General features: G+C 38.0%; 34 pseudogenes; all 34 read right to left on the bottom strand.

Moving 5' to 3' along the window:
- Positions 1-145: 145 nt before the first annotated feature.
- LOC124345594 lies at positions 146-264 on the bottom strand (annotated as a pseudogene).
- Positions 265-548: 284 nt separating this feature from the next.
- LOC124344717 lies at positions 549-667 on the bottom strand (annotated as a pseudogene).
- A 284-nt stretch (positions 668-951) lies between these two features.
- LOC124344780 lies at positions 952-1,070 on the bottom strand (annotated as a pseudogene).
- Positions 1,071-1,354: 284 nt separating this feature from the next.
- LOC124346010 lies at positions 1,355-1,473 on the bottom strand (annotated as a pseudogene).
- Positions 1,474-1,757: 284 nt separating this feature from the next.
- Positions 1,758-1,876, bottom strand: LOC124345563 (annotated as a pseudogene).
- A 284-nt stretch (positions 1,877-2,160) lies between these two features.
- Positions 2,161-2,279, bottom strand: LOC124344716 (annotated as a pseudogene).
- Positions 2,280-2,563: 284 nt separating this feature from the next.
- On the bottom strand, positions 2,564-2,682 carry LOC124344778 (annotated as a pseudogene).
- Positions 2,683-2,966: 284 nt separating this feature from the next.
- LOC124346132 lies at positions 2,967-3,085 on the bottom strand (annotated as a pseudogene).
- Positions 3,086-3,369: 284 nt separating this feature from the next.
- LOC124345959 lies at positions 3,370-3,488 on the bottom strand (annotated as a pseudogene).
- Positions 3,489-3,772: 284 nt separating this feature from the next.
- On the bottom strand, positions 3,773-3,891 carry LOC124346131 (annotated as a pseudogene).
- A 284-nt stretch (positions 3,892-4,175) lies between these two features.
- LOC124345957 lies at positions 4,176-4,294 on the bottom strand (annotated as a pseudogene).
- Positions 4,295-4,578: 284 nt separating this feature from the next.
- LOC124344715 lies at positions 4,579-4,697 on the bottom strand (annotated as a pseudogene).
- A 284-nt stretch (positions 4,698-4,981) lies between these two features.
- Positions 4,982-5,100, bottom strand: LOC124344777 (annotated as a pseudogene).
- A 284-nt stretch (positions 5,101-5,384) lies between these two features.
- Positions 5,385-5,503, bottom strand: LOC124345593 (annotated as a pseudogene).
- Positions 5,504-5,787: 284 nt separating this feature from the next.
- On the bottom strand, positions 5,788-5,906 carry LOC124344775 (annotated as a pseudogene).
- A 284-nt stretch (positions 5,907-6,190) lies between these two features.
- On the bottom strand, positions 6,191-6,309 carry LOC124345956 (annotated as a pseudogene).
- Positions 6,310-6,593: 284 nt separating this feature from the next.
- Positions 6,594-6,712, bottom strand: LOC124344774 (annotated as a pseudogene).
- Positions 6,713-6,996: 284 nt separating this feature from the next.
- Positions 6,997-7,115, bottom strand: LOC124346396 (annotated as a pseudogene).
- Positions 7,116-7,399: 284 nt separating this feature from the next.
- LOC124346130 lies at positions 7,400-7,518 on the bottom strand (annotated as a pseudogene).
- Positions 7,519-7,802: 284 nt separating this feature from the next.
- Positions 7,803-7,921, bottom strand: LOC124345955 (annotated as a pseudogene).
- Positions 7,922-8,205: 284 nt separating this feature from the next.
- On the bottom strand, positions 8,206-8,324 carry LOC124344713 (annotated as a pseudogene).
- A 284-nt stretch (positions 8,325-8,608) lies between these two features.
- LOC124344773 lies at positions 8,609-8,727 on the bottom strand (annotated as a pseudogene).
- Positions 8,728-9,011: 284 nt separating this feature from the next.
- On the bottom strand, positions 9,012-9,130 carry LOC124345592 (annotated as a pseudogene).
- A 284-nt stretch (positions 9,131-9,414) lies between these two features.
- LOC124344772 lies at positions 9,415-9,533 on the bottom strand (annotated as a pseudogene).
- A 284-nt stretch (positions 9,534-9,817) lies between these two features.
- LOC124345954 lies at positions 9,818-9,936 on the bottom strand (annotated as a pseudogene).
- A 284-nt stretch (positions 9,937-10,220) lies between these two features.
- On the bottom strand, positions 10,221-10,339 carry LOC124344771 (annotated as a pseudogene).
- A 284-nt stretch (positions 10,340-10,623) lies between these two features.
- On the bottom strand, positions 10,624-10,742 carry LOC124346395 (annotated as a pseudogene).
- A 284-nt stretch (positions 10,743-11,026) lies between these two features.
- Positions 11,027-11,145, bottom strand: LOC124345590 (annotated as a pseudogene).
- Positions 11,146-11,429: 284 nt separating this feature from the next.
- LOC124344770 lies at positions 11,430-11,548 on the bottom strand (annotated as a pseudogene).
- A 284-nt stretch (positions 11,549-11,832) lies between these two features.
- Positions 11,833-11,951, bottom strand: LOC124345589 (annotated as a pseudogene).
- Positions 11,952-12,235: 284 nt separating this feature from the next.
- On the bottom strand, positions 12,236-12,354 carry LOC124344769 (annotated as a pseudogene).
- Positions 12,355-12,638: 284 nt separating this feature from the next.
- LOC124345953 lies at positions 12,639-12,757 on the bottom strand (annotated as a pseudogene).
- A 284-nt stretch (positions 12,758-13,041) lies between these two features.
- LOC124344768 lies at positions 13,042-13,160 on the bottom strand (annotated as a pseudogene).
- A 284-nt stretch (positions 13,161-13,444) lies between these two features.
- Positions 13,445-13,563, bottom strand: LOC124346394 (annotated as a pseudogene).
- Between the last annotated feature and the right edge of the window lie 156 nt (positions 13,564-13,719).

The following is a 13,719-nucleotide window of genomic DNA, read 5'->3' as shown; positions in this document are numbered from 1 at the left end:
AATGGAATTCATCCAGAATCATTCCTATAGATGAATTGAACCTATCCCTGTGTCATTGAAATTTTTGATCTACGAATTTGGACTGGTAACCATCGTGATTGAAAAAAAATTTCAAGAAATTTGTTATTGAAAACAAACTATTCATCGCCAACGACATTCCGTATTCCCAAGCGGTCACCCTTCCAAGTACTAACGGGACTCGACGTAACTTAACTTCTGGGAGCTGACGAGACCAGGTGCGTTCTACGTGATGTGGCCGTTGACATTCAAAAATGAAAATTTACCCTCCAAGTCCCAATGGATGAATAGAAAATCACTTCAAAGTGATTGAAATGTTTGTTCATTGAATTCGGACCGGTAACCATCGCGAATAAAAAAACGCGATAAACTTTGAAAAACTCTCAATGGAATTCATCCAGAATCATTCCTATAGATGAATTGAACCTATCCCTGTGTCATTGAAATTTTTGATCTACGAATTTGGACTGGTAACCATCGTGATTGAAAAAAAATTTCAAGAAATTTGTTATTGAAAACAAACTATTCATCGCCAACGACATCCCGTATTCCCAAGCGGTCACCCTTCCAAGTACTAACGGGACTCGACGTAACTTAACTTCTGGGAGCTGACGAGACCAGGTGCGTTCTACGTGATGTGGCCGTTGACATTCAAAAATGAAAATTTACCCTCCCAGTCCCAATGGATGAATAGAAAATCACTTCAAAGTGATTGAAATGTTTGTTCATTGAATTCGGACCGGTAACCATCGCGAATAAAAAAACGCGATAAACTTTGAAAAACTCTCAATGGAATTCATCCAGAATCATTCCTATAGATGAATTGAACCTATCCCTGTGTCATTGAAATTTTTGATCTACGAATTTGGACTGGTAACCATCGTGATTGAAAAAAAATTTCAAGAAATTTGTTATTGAAAACAAACTATTCATCGCCAACGACATTCCGTATTCCCAAGTGGTCACCCTTCCAAGTACTAACGAGACTCGACGTAACTTAACTTCTGGGAGCTGACGAGACCAGGTGCGTTCTACGTGATATGGCCGTTGACATTCAAAAATGAAAATTTACCCTCCCAGTCCCAATGGATGAATAGAAAATCACTTCAAAGTGATTGAAATGTTTGTTCATTGAATTTGGACTGGTAACCATCGCGAATAAAAAAACGCGATAAACTTTGAAAAACTCTCAATGGAATTCATCCAGAATCATTCCTATAGATGAATTGAACCTATCCCTGTGTCATTGAAATTTTTGATCTACGAATTTGGACTGGTAACCATCGTGATTGAAAAAAAATTTCAAGAAATTTGTTATTGAAAACAAACTATTCATCGCCAACGACATTCCGTATTCCCAAGCGGTCACATTTCCAAGTACTAACGGGACTCGACGTAACTTAACTTCTGGGAGCTGACGAGACCAGGTGCGTTCTACGTGATATGGCCGTTGACATTCAAAAATGAAAATTTACCCTCCCACACCCAATGGATGAATAGAAAATCACTTCAAAGTGAATGAAATGTTTGTTCATTGAATTCGGACTGGTAACCATCGCGAATAAAAAAACGCGATAAACTTTGAAAAACTCTCAATGGAATTCATCCAGAATCATTCCTATAGATGAATTGAACCTATCCCTGTGTCATTGAAATTTTTGATCGACGAATTTGGACTGGTAACCATCGTGATTGAAAAAAAATTTCAAGAAATTTGTTATTGAAAACAAACTATTCATCGCCAACGACATTCCGTATTCCCAAGCGGTCACCCTTCCAAGTACTAACGGGACTCGACGTAACTTAACTTCTGGGAGCTGACGAGACCAGGTGCGTTCTACGTGACATGGCCGTTGACATTCAAAAATGAAAATTTACCCTCCCAGTCCCAATGGATGAATAGAAAATCACTTCAAAGTGATAGAAATGTTTGTTCATTGAATTTGGACTGGTAACCATCGCGAATAAAAAAACGCGATAAACTTTGAAAAACTCTCAATGGAATTCATCCAGAATCATTCCTATAGATGAATTGAACCTATCCCTGTGTCATTGAAATTTTTGATCTACGAATTTGGACTGGTAACCATCGTGATTGAAAAAAAATTTCAAGAAATTTGTTATTGAAAACAAACTATTCATCGCCAACGACATCCCGTATTCCCAAGCGGTCACCCTTCCAAGTACTAACGGGACTCGACGTAACTTAACTTCTGGGAGCTGACGAGACCAGGTGCGTTCTACGTGATGTGGCCGTTGACATTCAAAAATGAAAATTTACCCTCCCAGTCCCAATGGATGAATAGAAAATCACTTCAAAGTGATTGAAATGTTTGTTCATTGAATTCGGACCGGTAACCATCGCGAATAAAAAAACGCGATAAACTTTGAAAAACTCTCAATGGAATTCATCCAGAATCATTCCTATAGATGAATTGAACCTATCCCTGTGTCATTGAAATTTTTGATCTACGAATTTGGACTGGTAACCATCGTGATTGAAAAAAAATTTCAAGAAATTTGTTATTGAAAACAAACTATTCATCGCCAACGACATTCCGTATTCCCAAGTGGTCACCCTTCCAAGTACTAACGAGACTCGACGTAACTTAACTTCTGGGAGCTGACGAGACCAGGTGCGTTCTACGTGATATGGCCGTTGACATTCAAAAATGAAAATTTACCCTCCCAGTCCCAATGGATGAATAGAAAATCACTTCAAAGTGATAGAAATGTTTGTTCATTGAATTTGGACTGGTAACCATCGCGAATAAAAAAACGCGATAAACTTTGAAAAACTCTCAATGGAATTCATCCAGAATCATTCCTATAGATGAATTGAACCTATCCCTGTGTCATTGAAATTTTTGATCTACGAATTTGGACTGGTAACCATCGTGATTGAAAAAAAATTTCAAGAAATTTGTTATTGAAAACAAACTATTCATCGCCAACGACATTCCGTATTCCCAAGCGGTCACCCTTCCAAGTGCCAACGGGACTCGACGTAACTTAACTTTTGGGAGCTGACGAGACCAGGTGCGTTCTACGTGATATGGCCGTTGACATTCAAAAATGAAAATTTACCCTCCCAGTCCCAATGGATGAATAGAAAATCACTTAAAAGTGATAGAAATGTTTGTTCATTGAATTTGGACTGGTAACCATCGCGAATAAAAAAACGCGATAAACTTTGAAAAACTCTCAATGGAATTCATCCAGAATCATTCCTATAGATGAATTGAACCTATCCCTGTGTCATTGAAATTTTTGATCTACGAATTTGGACTGGTAACCATCGTGATTGAAAAAAAATTTCAAGAAATTTGTTATTGAAAACAAACTATTCATCGCCAACGACATTCCGTATTCCCAAGCGGTCACCCTTCCAAGTGCTAACGGGACTCGACGTAACTTAACTTTTGGGAGCTGACGAGACCAGGTGCGTTCTACGTGATATGGCCGTTGACATTCAAAAATGAAAATTTACCCTCCCAGTCCCAATGGATGAATAGAAAATCACTTCAAAGTGATAGAAATGTTTGTTCATTGAATTTGGACTGGTAACCATCGCGAATAAAAAAACGCGATAAACTTTGAAAAACTCTCAATGGAATTCATCCAGAATCATTCCTATAGATGAATTGAACCTATCCCTGTGTCATTGAAATTTTTGATCTACGAATTTGGACTGGTAACCATCGTGATTGAAAAAAAATTTCAAGAAATTTGTTATTGAAAACAAACTATTCATCGCCAACGACATTCCGTATTCCCAAGCGGTCACCCTTCCAAGTGCCAACGGGACTCGACGTAACTTAACTTTTGGGAGCTGACGAGACCAGGTGCGTTCTACGTGATATGGCCGTTGACATTCAAAAATGAAAATTTACCCTCCCAGTCCCAATGGATGAATAGAAAATCACTTAAAAGTGATAGAAATGTTTGTTCATTGAATTTGGACTGGTAACCATCGCGAATAAAAAAACGCGATAAACTTTGAAAAACTCTCAATGGAATTCATCCAGAATCATTCCTATAGATGAATTGAACCTATCCCTGTGTCATTGAAATTTTTGATCTACGAATTTGGACTGGTAACCATCGTGATTGAAAAAAAATTTCAAGAAATTTGTTATTGAAAACAAACTATTCATCGCCAACGACATTCCGTATTCCCAAGCGGTCACCCTTCCAAGTGCTAACGGGACTCGACGTAACTTAACTTTTGGGAGCTGACGAGACCAGGTGCGTTCTACGTGATATGGCCGTTGACATTCAAAAATGAAAATTTACCCTCCCAGTCCCAATGGATGAATAGAAAATCACTTCAAAGTGATAGAAATGTTTGTTCATTGAATTTGGACTGGTAACCATCGCGAATAAAAAAACGCGATAAACTTTGAAAAACTCTCAATGGAATTCATCCAGAATCATTCCTATAGATGAATTGAACCTATCCCTGTGTCATTGAAATTTTTGATCTACGAATTTGGACTGGTAACCATCGTGATTGAAAAAAAATTTCAAGAAATTTGTTATTGAAAACAAACTATTCATCGCCAACGACATCCCGTATTCCCAAGCGGTCACCCTTCCAAGTACTAACGGGACTCGACGTAACTTAACTTCTGGGAGCTGACGAGACCAGGTGCGTTCTACGTGATGTGGCCGTTGACATTCAAAAATGAAAATTTACCCTCCAAGTCCCAATGGATGAATAGAAAATCACTTCAAAGTGATTGAAATGTTTGTTCATTGAATTCGGACCGGTAACCATCGCGAATAAAAAAACGCGATAAACTTTGAAAAACTCTCAATGGAATTCATCCAGAATCATTCCTATAGATGAATTGAACCTATCCCTGTGTCATTGAAATTTTTGATCTACGAATTTGGACTGGTAACCATCGTGATTGAAAAAAAATTTCAAGAAATTTGTTATTGAAAACAAACTATTCATCGCCAACGACATTCCGTATTCCCAAGTGGTCACCCTTCCAAGTACTAACGAGACTCGACGTAACTTAACTTCTGGGAGCTGACGAGACCAGGTGCGTTCTACGTGATATGGCCGTTGACATTCAAAAATGAAAATTTACCCTCCCAGTCCCAATGGATGAATAGAAAATCACTTCAAAGTGATAGAAATGTTTGTTCATTGAATTTGGACTGGTAACCATCGCGAATAAAAAAACGCGATAAACTTTGAAAAACTCTCAATGGAATTCATCCAGAATCATTCCTATAGATGAATTGAACCTATCCCTGTGTCATTGAAATTTTTGATCTACGAATTTGGACTGGTAACCATCGTGATTGAAAAAAAATTTCAAGAAATTTGTTATTGAAAACAAACTATTCATCGCCAACGACATTCCGTATTCCCAAGCGGTCACCCTTCCAAGTACTAACGGGACTCGACGTAACTTAACTTCTGGGAGCTGACGAGACCAGGTGCGTTCTACGTGATGTGGCCGTTGACATTCAAAAATGAAAATTTACCCTCCCAGTCCCAATGGATGAATAGAAAATCACTTCAAAGTGATTGAAATGTTTGTTCATTGAATTCGGACCGGTAACCATCGCGAATAAAAAAACGCGATAAACTTTGAAAAACTCTCAATGGAATTCATCCAGAATCATTCCTATAGATGAATTGAACCTATCCCTGTGTCATTGAAATTTTTGATCTACGAATTTGGACTGGTAACCATCGTGATTGAAAAAAAATTTCAAGAAATTTGTTATTGAAAACAAACTATTCATCGCCAACGACATTCCGTATTCCCAAGTGGTCACCCTTCCAAGTACTAACGAGACTCGACGTAACTTAACTTCTGGGAGCTGACGAGACCAGGTGCGTTCTACGTGATATGGCCGTTGACATTCAAAAATGAAAATTTACCCTCCCAGTCCCAATGGATGAATAGAAAATCACTTCAAAGTGATAGAAATGTTTGTTCATTGAATTTGGACTGGTAACCATCGCGAATAAAAAAACGCGATAAACTTTGAAAAACTCTCAATGGAATTCATCCAGAATCATTCCTATAGATGAATTGAACCTATCCCTGTGTCATTGAAATTTTTGATCTACGAATTTGGACTGGTAACCATCGTGATTGAAAAAAAATTTCAAGAAATTTGTTATTGAAAACAAACTATTCATCGCCAACGACATTCCGTATTCCCAAGCGGTCACCCTTCCAAGTGCTAACGGGACTCGACGTAACTTAACTTTTGGGAGCTGACGAGACCAGGTGCGTTCTACGTGATATGGCCGTTGACATTCAAAAATGAAAATTTACCCTCCCAGTCCCAATGGATGAATAGAAAATCACTTCAAAGTGATTGAAATGTTTGTTCATTGAATTCGGACCGGTAACCATCGCGAATAAAAAAACGCGATAAACTTTGAAAAACTCTCAATGGAATTCATCCAGAATCATTCCTATAGATGAATTGAACCTATCCCTGTGTCATTGAAATTTTTGATCTACGAATTTGGACTGGTAACCATCGTGATTGAAAAAAAATTTCAAGAAATTTGTTATTGAAAACAAACTATTCATCGCCAACGACATTCCGTATTCCCAAGTGGTCACCCTTCCAAGTACTAACGAGACTCGACGTAACTTAACTTCTGGGAGCTGACGAGACCAGGTGCGTTCTACGTGATATGGCCGTTGACATTCAAAAATGAAAATTTACCCTCCCAGTCCCAATGGATGAATAGAAAATCTTTTCAAAGTGATAGAAATGTTTGTTCATTGAATTTGGACTGGTAACCATCGCGAATAAAAAAACGCGATAAACTTTGAAAAACTCTCAATGGAATTCATCCAGAATCATTCCTATAGATGAATTGAACCTATCCCTGTGTCATTGAAATTTTTGATCTACGAATTTGGACTGGTAACCATCGTGATTGAAAAAAAATTTCAAGAAATTTGTTATTGAAAACAAACTATTCATCGCCAACGACATCCCGTATTCCCAAGCGGTCACCCTTCCAAGTACTAACGGGACTCGACGTAACTTAACTTCTGGGAGCTGACGAGACCAGGTGCGTTCTACGTGATATGGCCGTTGACATTCAAAAATGAAAATTTACCCTCCCAGTCCCAATGGATGAATAGAAAATCACTTCAAAGTGATAGAAATGTTTGTTCATTGAATTTGGACTGGTAACCATCGCGAATAAAAAAACGCGATAAACTTTGAAAAACTCTCAATGGAATTCATCCAGAATCATTCCTATAGATGAATTGAACCTATCCCTGTGTCATTGAAATTTTTGATCTACGAATTTGGACTGGTAACCATCGTGATTGAAAAAAAATTTCAAGAAATTTGTTATTGAAAACAAACTATTCATCGCCAACGACATTCCGTATTCCCAAGCGGTCACCCTTCCAAGTGCCAACGGGACTCGACGTAACTTAACTTTTGGGAGCTGACGAGACCAGGTGCGTTCTACGTGATATGGCCGTTGACATTCAAAAATGAAAATTTACCCTCCCAGTCCCAATGGATGAATAGAAAATCACTTAAAAGTGATAGAAATGTTTGTTCATTGAATTTGGACTGGTAACCATCGCGAATAAAAAAACGCGATAAACTTTGAAAAACTCTCAATGGAATTCATCCAGAATCATTCCTATAGATGAATTGAACCTATCCCTGTGTCATTGAAATTTTTGATCTACGAATTTGGACTGGTAACCATCGTGATTGAAAAAAAATTTCAAGAAATTTGTTATTGAAAACAAACTATTCATCGCCAACGACATTCCGTATTCCCAAGCGGTCACCCTTCCAAGTGCTAACGGGACTCGACGTAACTTAACTTTTGGGAGCTGACGAGACCAGGTGCGTTCTACGTGATATGGCCGTTGACATTCAAAAATGAAAATTTACCCTCCCAGTCCCAATGGATGAATAGAAAATCACTTCAAAGTGATAGAAATGTTTGTTCATTGAATTTGGACTGGTAACCATCGCGAATAAAAAAACGCGATAAACTTTGAAAAACTCTCAATGGAATTCATCCAGAATCATTCCTATAGATGAATTGAACCTATCCCTGTGTCATTGAAATTTTTGATCTACGAATTTGGACTGGTAACCATCGTGATTGAAAAAAAATTTCAAGAAATTTGTTATTGAAAACAAACTATTCATCGCCAACGACATCCCGTATTCCCAAGCGGTCACCCTTCCAAGTACTAACGGGACTCGACGTAACTTAACTTCTGGGAGCTGACGAGACCAGGTGCGTTCTACGTGATGTGGCCGTTGACATTCAAAAATGAAAATTTACCCTCCAAGTCCCAATGGATGAATAGAAAATCACTTCAAAGTGATTGAAATGTTTGTTCATTGAATTCGGACCGGTAACCATCGCGAATAAAAAAACGCGATAAACTTTGAAAAACTCTCAATGGAATTCATCCAGAATCATTCCTATAGATGAATTGAACCTATCCCTGTGTCATTGAAATTTTTGATCTACGAATTTGGACTGGTAACCATCGTGATTGAAAAAAAATTTCAAGAAATTTGTTATTGAAAACAAACTATTCATCGCCAACGACATTCCGTATTCCCAAGTGGTCACCCTTCCAAGTACTAACGAGACTCGACGTAACTTAACTTCTGGGAGCTGACGAGACCAGGTGCGTTCTACGTGATATGGCCGTTGACATTCAAAAATGAAAATTTACCCTCCCAGTCCCAATGGATGAATAGAAAATCACTTCAAAGTGATAGAAATGTTTGTTCATTGAATTTGGACTGGTAACCATCGCGAATAAAAAAACGCGATAAACTTTGAAAAACTCTCAATGGAATTCATCCAGAATCATTCCTATAGATGAATTGAACCTATCCCTGTGTCATTGAAATTTTTGATCTACGAATTTGGACTGGTAACCATCGTGATTGAAAAAAAATTTCAAGAAATTTGTTATTGAAAACAAACTATTCATCGCCAACGACATTCCGTATTCCCAAGCGGTCACCCTTCCAAGTACTAACGGGACTCGACGTAACTTAACTTCTGGGAGCTGACGAGACCAGGTGCGTTCTACGTGATGTGGCCGTTGACATTCAAAAATGAAAATTTACCCTCCCAGTCCCAATGGATGAATAGAAAATCACTTCAAAGTGATTGAAATGTTTGTTCATTGAATTCGGACCGGTAACCATCGCGAATAAAAAAACGCGATAAACTTTGAAAAACTCTCAATGGAATTCATCCAGAATCATTCCTATAGATGAATTGAACCTATCCCTGTGTCATTGAAATTTTTGATCTACGAATTTGGACTGGTAACCATCGTGATTGAAAAAAAATTTCAAGAAATTTGTTATTGAAAACAAACTATTCATCGCCAACGACATTCCGTATTCCCAAGTGGTCACCCTTCCAAGTACTAACGAGACTCGACGTAACTTAACTTCTGGGAGCTGACGAGACCAGGTGCGTTCTACGTGATATGGCCGTTGACATTCAAAAATGAAAATTTACCCTCCCAGTCCCAATGGATGAATAGAAAATCACTTCAAAGTGATAGAAATGTTTGTTCATTGAATTTGGACTGGTAACCATCGCGAATAAAAAAACGCGATAAACTTTGAAAAACTCTCAATGGAATTCATCCAGAATCATTCCTATAGATGAATTGAACCTATCCCTGTGTCATTGAAATTTTTGATCTACGAATTTGGACTGGTAACCATCGTGATTGAAAAAAAATTTCAAGAAATTTGTTATTGAAAACAAACTATTCATCGCCAACGACATTCCGTATTCCCAAGCGGTCACCCTTCCAAGTGCTAACGGGACTCGACGTAACTTAACTTTTGGGAGCTGACGAGACCAGGTGCGTTCTACGTGATATGGCCGTTGACATTCAAAAATGAAAATTTACCCTCCCAGTCCCAATGGATGAATAGAAAATCACTTCAAAGTGATTGAAATGTTTGTTCATTGAATTCGGACCGGTAACCATCGCGAATAAAAAAACGCGATAAACTTTGAAAAACTCTCAATGGAATTCATCCAGAATCATTCCTATAGATGAATTGAACCTATCCCTGTGTCATTGAAATTTTTGATCTACGAATTTGGACTGGTAACCATCGTGATTGAAAAAAAATTTCAAGAAATTTGTTATTGAAAACAAACTATTCATCGCCAACGACATTCCGTATTCCCAAGTGGTCACCCTTCCAAGTACTAACGAGACTCGACGTAACTTAACTTCTGGGAGCTGACGAGACCAGGTGCGTTCTACGTGATATGGCCGTTGACATTCAAAAATGAAAATTTACCCTCCCAGTCCCAATGGATGAATAGAAAATCTTTTCAAAGTGATAGAAATGTTTGTTCATTGAATTTGGACTGGTAACCATCGCGAATAAAAAAACGCGATAAACTTTGAAAAACTCTCAATGGAATTCATCCAGAATCATTCCTATAGATGAATTGAACCTATCCCTGTGTCATTGAAATTTTTGATCTACGAATTTGGACTGGTAACCATCGTGATTGAAAAAAAATTTCAAGAAATTTGTTATTGAAAACAAACTATTCATCGCCAACGACATCCCGTATTCCCAAGCGGTCACCCTTCCAAGTACTAACGGGACTCGACGTAACTTAACTTCTGGGAGCTGACGAGACCAGGTGCGTTCTACGTGATATGGCCGTTGACATTCAAAAATGAAAATTTACCCTCCCAGTCCCAATGGATGAATAGAAAATCACTTCAAAGTGATAGAAATGTTTGTTCATTGAATTTGGACTGGTAACCATCGCGAATAAAAAAACGCGATAAACTTTGAAAAACTCTCAATGGAATTCATCCAGAATCATTCCTATAGATGAATTGAACCTATCCCTGTGTCATTGAAATTTTTGATCTACGAATTTGGACTGGTAACCATCGTGATTGAAAAAAAATTTCAAGAAATTTGTTATTGAAAACAAACTATTCATCGCCAACGACATTCCGTATTCCCAAGCGGTCACCCTTCCAAGTACTAACGGGACTCGACGTAACTTAACTTCTGGGAGCTGACGAGACCAGGTGCGTTCTACGTGATGTGGCCGTTGACATTCAAAAATGAAAATTTACCCTCCAAGTCCCAATGGATGAATAGAAAATCACTTCAAAGTGATTGAAATGTTTGTTCATTGAATTCGGACCGGTAACCATCGCGAATAAAAAAACGCGATAAACTTTGAAAAACTCTCAATGGAATTCATCCAGAATCATTCCTATAGATGAATTGAACCTATCCCTGTGTCATTGAAATTTTTGATCTACGAATTTGGACTGGTAACCATCGTGATTGAAAAAAAATTTCAAGAAATTTGTTATTGAAAACAAACTATTCATCGCCAACGACATTCCGTATTCCCAAGTGGTCACCCTTCCAAGTACTAACGAGACTCGACGTAACTTAACTTCTGGGAGCTGACGAGACCAGGTGCGTTCTACGTGATATGGCCGTTGACATTCAAAAATGAAAATTTACCCTCCCAGTCCCAATGGATGAATAGAAAATCACTTCAAAGTGATAGAAATGTTTGTTCATTGAATTTGGACTGGTAACCATCGCGAATAAAAAAACGCGATAAACTTTGAAAAACTCTCAATGGAATTCATCCAGAATCATTCCTATAGATGAATTGAACCTATCCCTGTGTCATTGAAATTTTTGATCTACGAATTTGGACTGGTAACCATCGTGATTGAAAAAAAATTTCAAGAAATTTGTTATTGAAAACAAACTATTCATCGCCAACGACATTCCGTATTCCCAAGCGGTCACCCTTCCAAGTACTAACGGGACTCGACGTAACTTAACTTCTGGGAGCTGACGAGACCAGGTGCGTTCTACGTGATGTGGCCGTTGACATTCAAAAATGAAAATTTACCCTCCCAGTCCCAATGGATGAATAGAAAATCACTTCAAAGTGATTGAAATGTTTGTTCATTGAATTCGGACCGGTAACCATCGCGAATAAAAAAACGCGATAAACTTTGAAAAACTCTCAATGGAATTCATCCAGAATCATTCCTATAGATGAATTGAACCTATCCCTGTGTCATTGAAATTTTTGATCTACGAATTTGGACTGGTAACCATCGTGATTGAAAAAAAATTTCAAGAAATTTGTTATTGAAAACAAACTATTCATCGCCAACGACATTCCGTATTCCCAAGTGGTCACCCTTCCAAGTACTAACGAGACTCGACGTAACTTAACTTCTGGGAGCTGACGAGACCAGGTGCGTTCTACGTGATATGGCCGTTGACATTCAAAAATGAAAATTTACCCTCCCAGTCCCAATGGATGAATAGAAAATCACTTCAAAGTGATAGAAATGTTTGTTCATTGAATTTGGACTGGTAACCATCGCGAATAAAAAAACGCGATAAACTTTGAAAAACTCTCAATGGAATTCATCCAGAATCATTCCTATAGATGAATTGAACCTATCCCTGTGTCATTGAAATTTTTGATCTACGAATTTGGACTGGTAACCATCGTGATTGAAAAAAAATTTCAAGAAATTTGTTATTGAAAACAAACTATTCATCGCCAACGACATTCCGTATTCCCAAGCGGTCACCCTTCCAAGTGCTAACGGGACTCGACGTAACTTAACTTTTGGGAGCTGACGAGACCAGGTGCGTTCTACGTGATATGGCCGTTGACATTCAAAAATGAAAATTTACCCTCCCAGTCCCAATGGATGAATAGAAAATCACTTCAAAGTGATTGAAATGTTTGTTCATTGAATTCGGACCGGTAACCATCGCGAATAAAAAAACGCGATAAACTTTGAAAAACTCTCAATGGAATTCATCCAGAATCATTCCTATAGATGAATTGAACCTATCCCTGTGTCATTGAAATTTTTGATCTACGAATTTGGACTGGTAACCATCGTGATTGAAAAAAAATTTCAAGAAATTTGTTATTGAAAACAAACTATTCATCGCCAACGACATTCCGTATTCCCAAGTGGTCACCCTTCCAAGTACTAACGAGACTCGACGTAACTTAACTTCTGGGAGCTGACGAGACCAGGTGCGTTCTACGTGATATGGCCGTTGACATTCAAAAATGAAAATTTACCCTCCCAGTCCCAATGGATGAATAGAAAATCTTTTCAAAGTGATAGAAATGTTTGTTCATTGAATTTGGACTGGTAACCATCGCGAATAAAAAAACGCGATAAACTTTGAAAAACTCTCAATGGAATTCATCCAGAATCATTCCTATAGATGAATTGAACCTATCCCTGTGTCATTGAAATTTTTGATCTACGAATTTGGACTGGTAACCATCGTGATTGAAAAAAAATTTCAAGAAATTTGTTATTGAAAACAAACTATTCATCGCCAACGACATCCCGTATTCCCAAGCGGTCACCCTTCCAAGTACTAACGGGACTCGACGTAACTTAACTTCTGGGAGCTGACGAGACCAGGTGCGTTCTACGTGATATGGCCGTTGACATTCAAAAATGAAAATTTACCCTCCCAGTCCCAATGGATGAATAGAAAATCACTTCAAAGTGATAGAAATGTTTGTTCATTGAATTTGGACTGGTAACCATCGCGAATAAAAAAACGCGATAAACTTTGAAAAACTCTCAATGGAATTCATCCAGA

This window comes from Daphnia pulicaria, chromosome 6 (assembly GCF_021234035.1).
Source record: "Daphnia pulicaria isolate SC F1-1A chromosome 6, SC_F0-13Bv2, whole genome shotgun sequence".
In the NCBI taxonomy this organism is placed as follows: Eukaryota; Metazoa; Arthropoda; class Branchiopoda; order Diplostraca; family Daphniidae; genus Daphnia; species Daphnia pulicaria.
The sequence above is the reverse complement of the archived record's forward strand: the minus strand, read 5'-3'. Positions and strand labels throughout refer to the sequence as shown.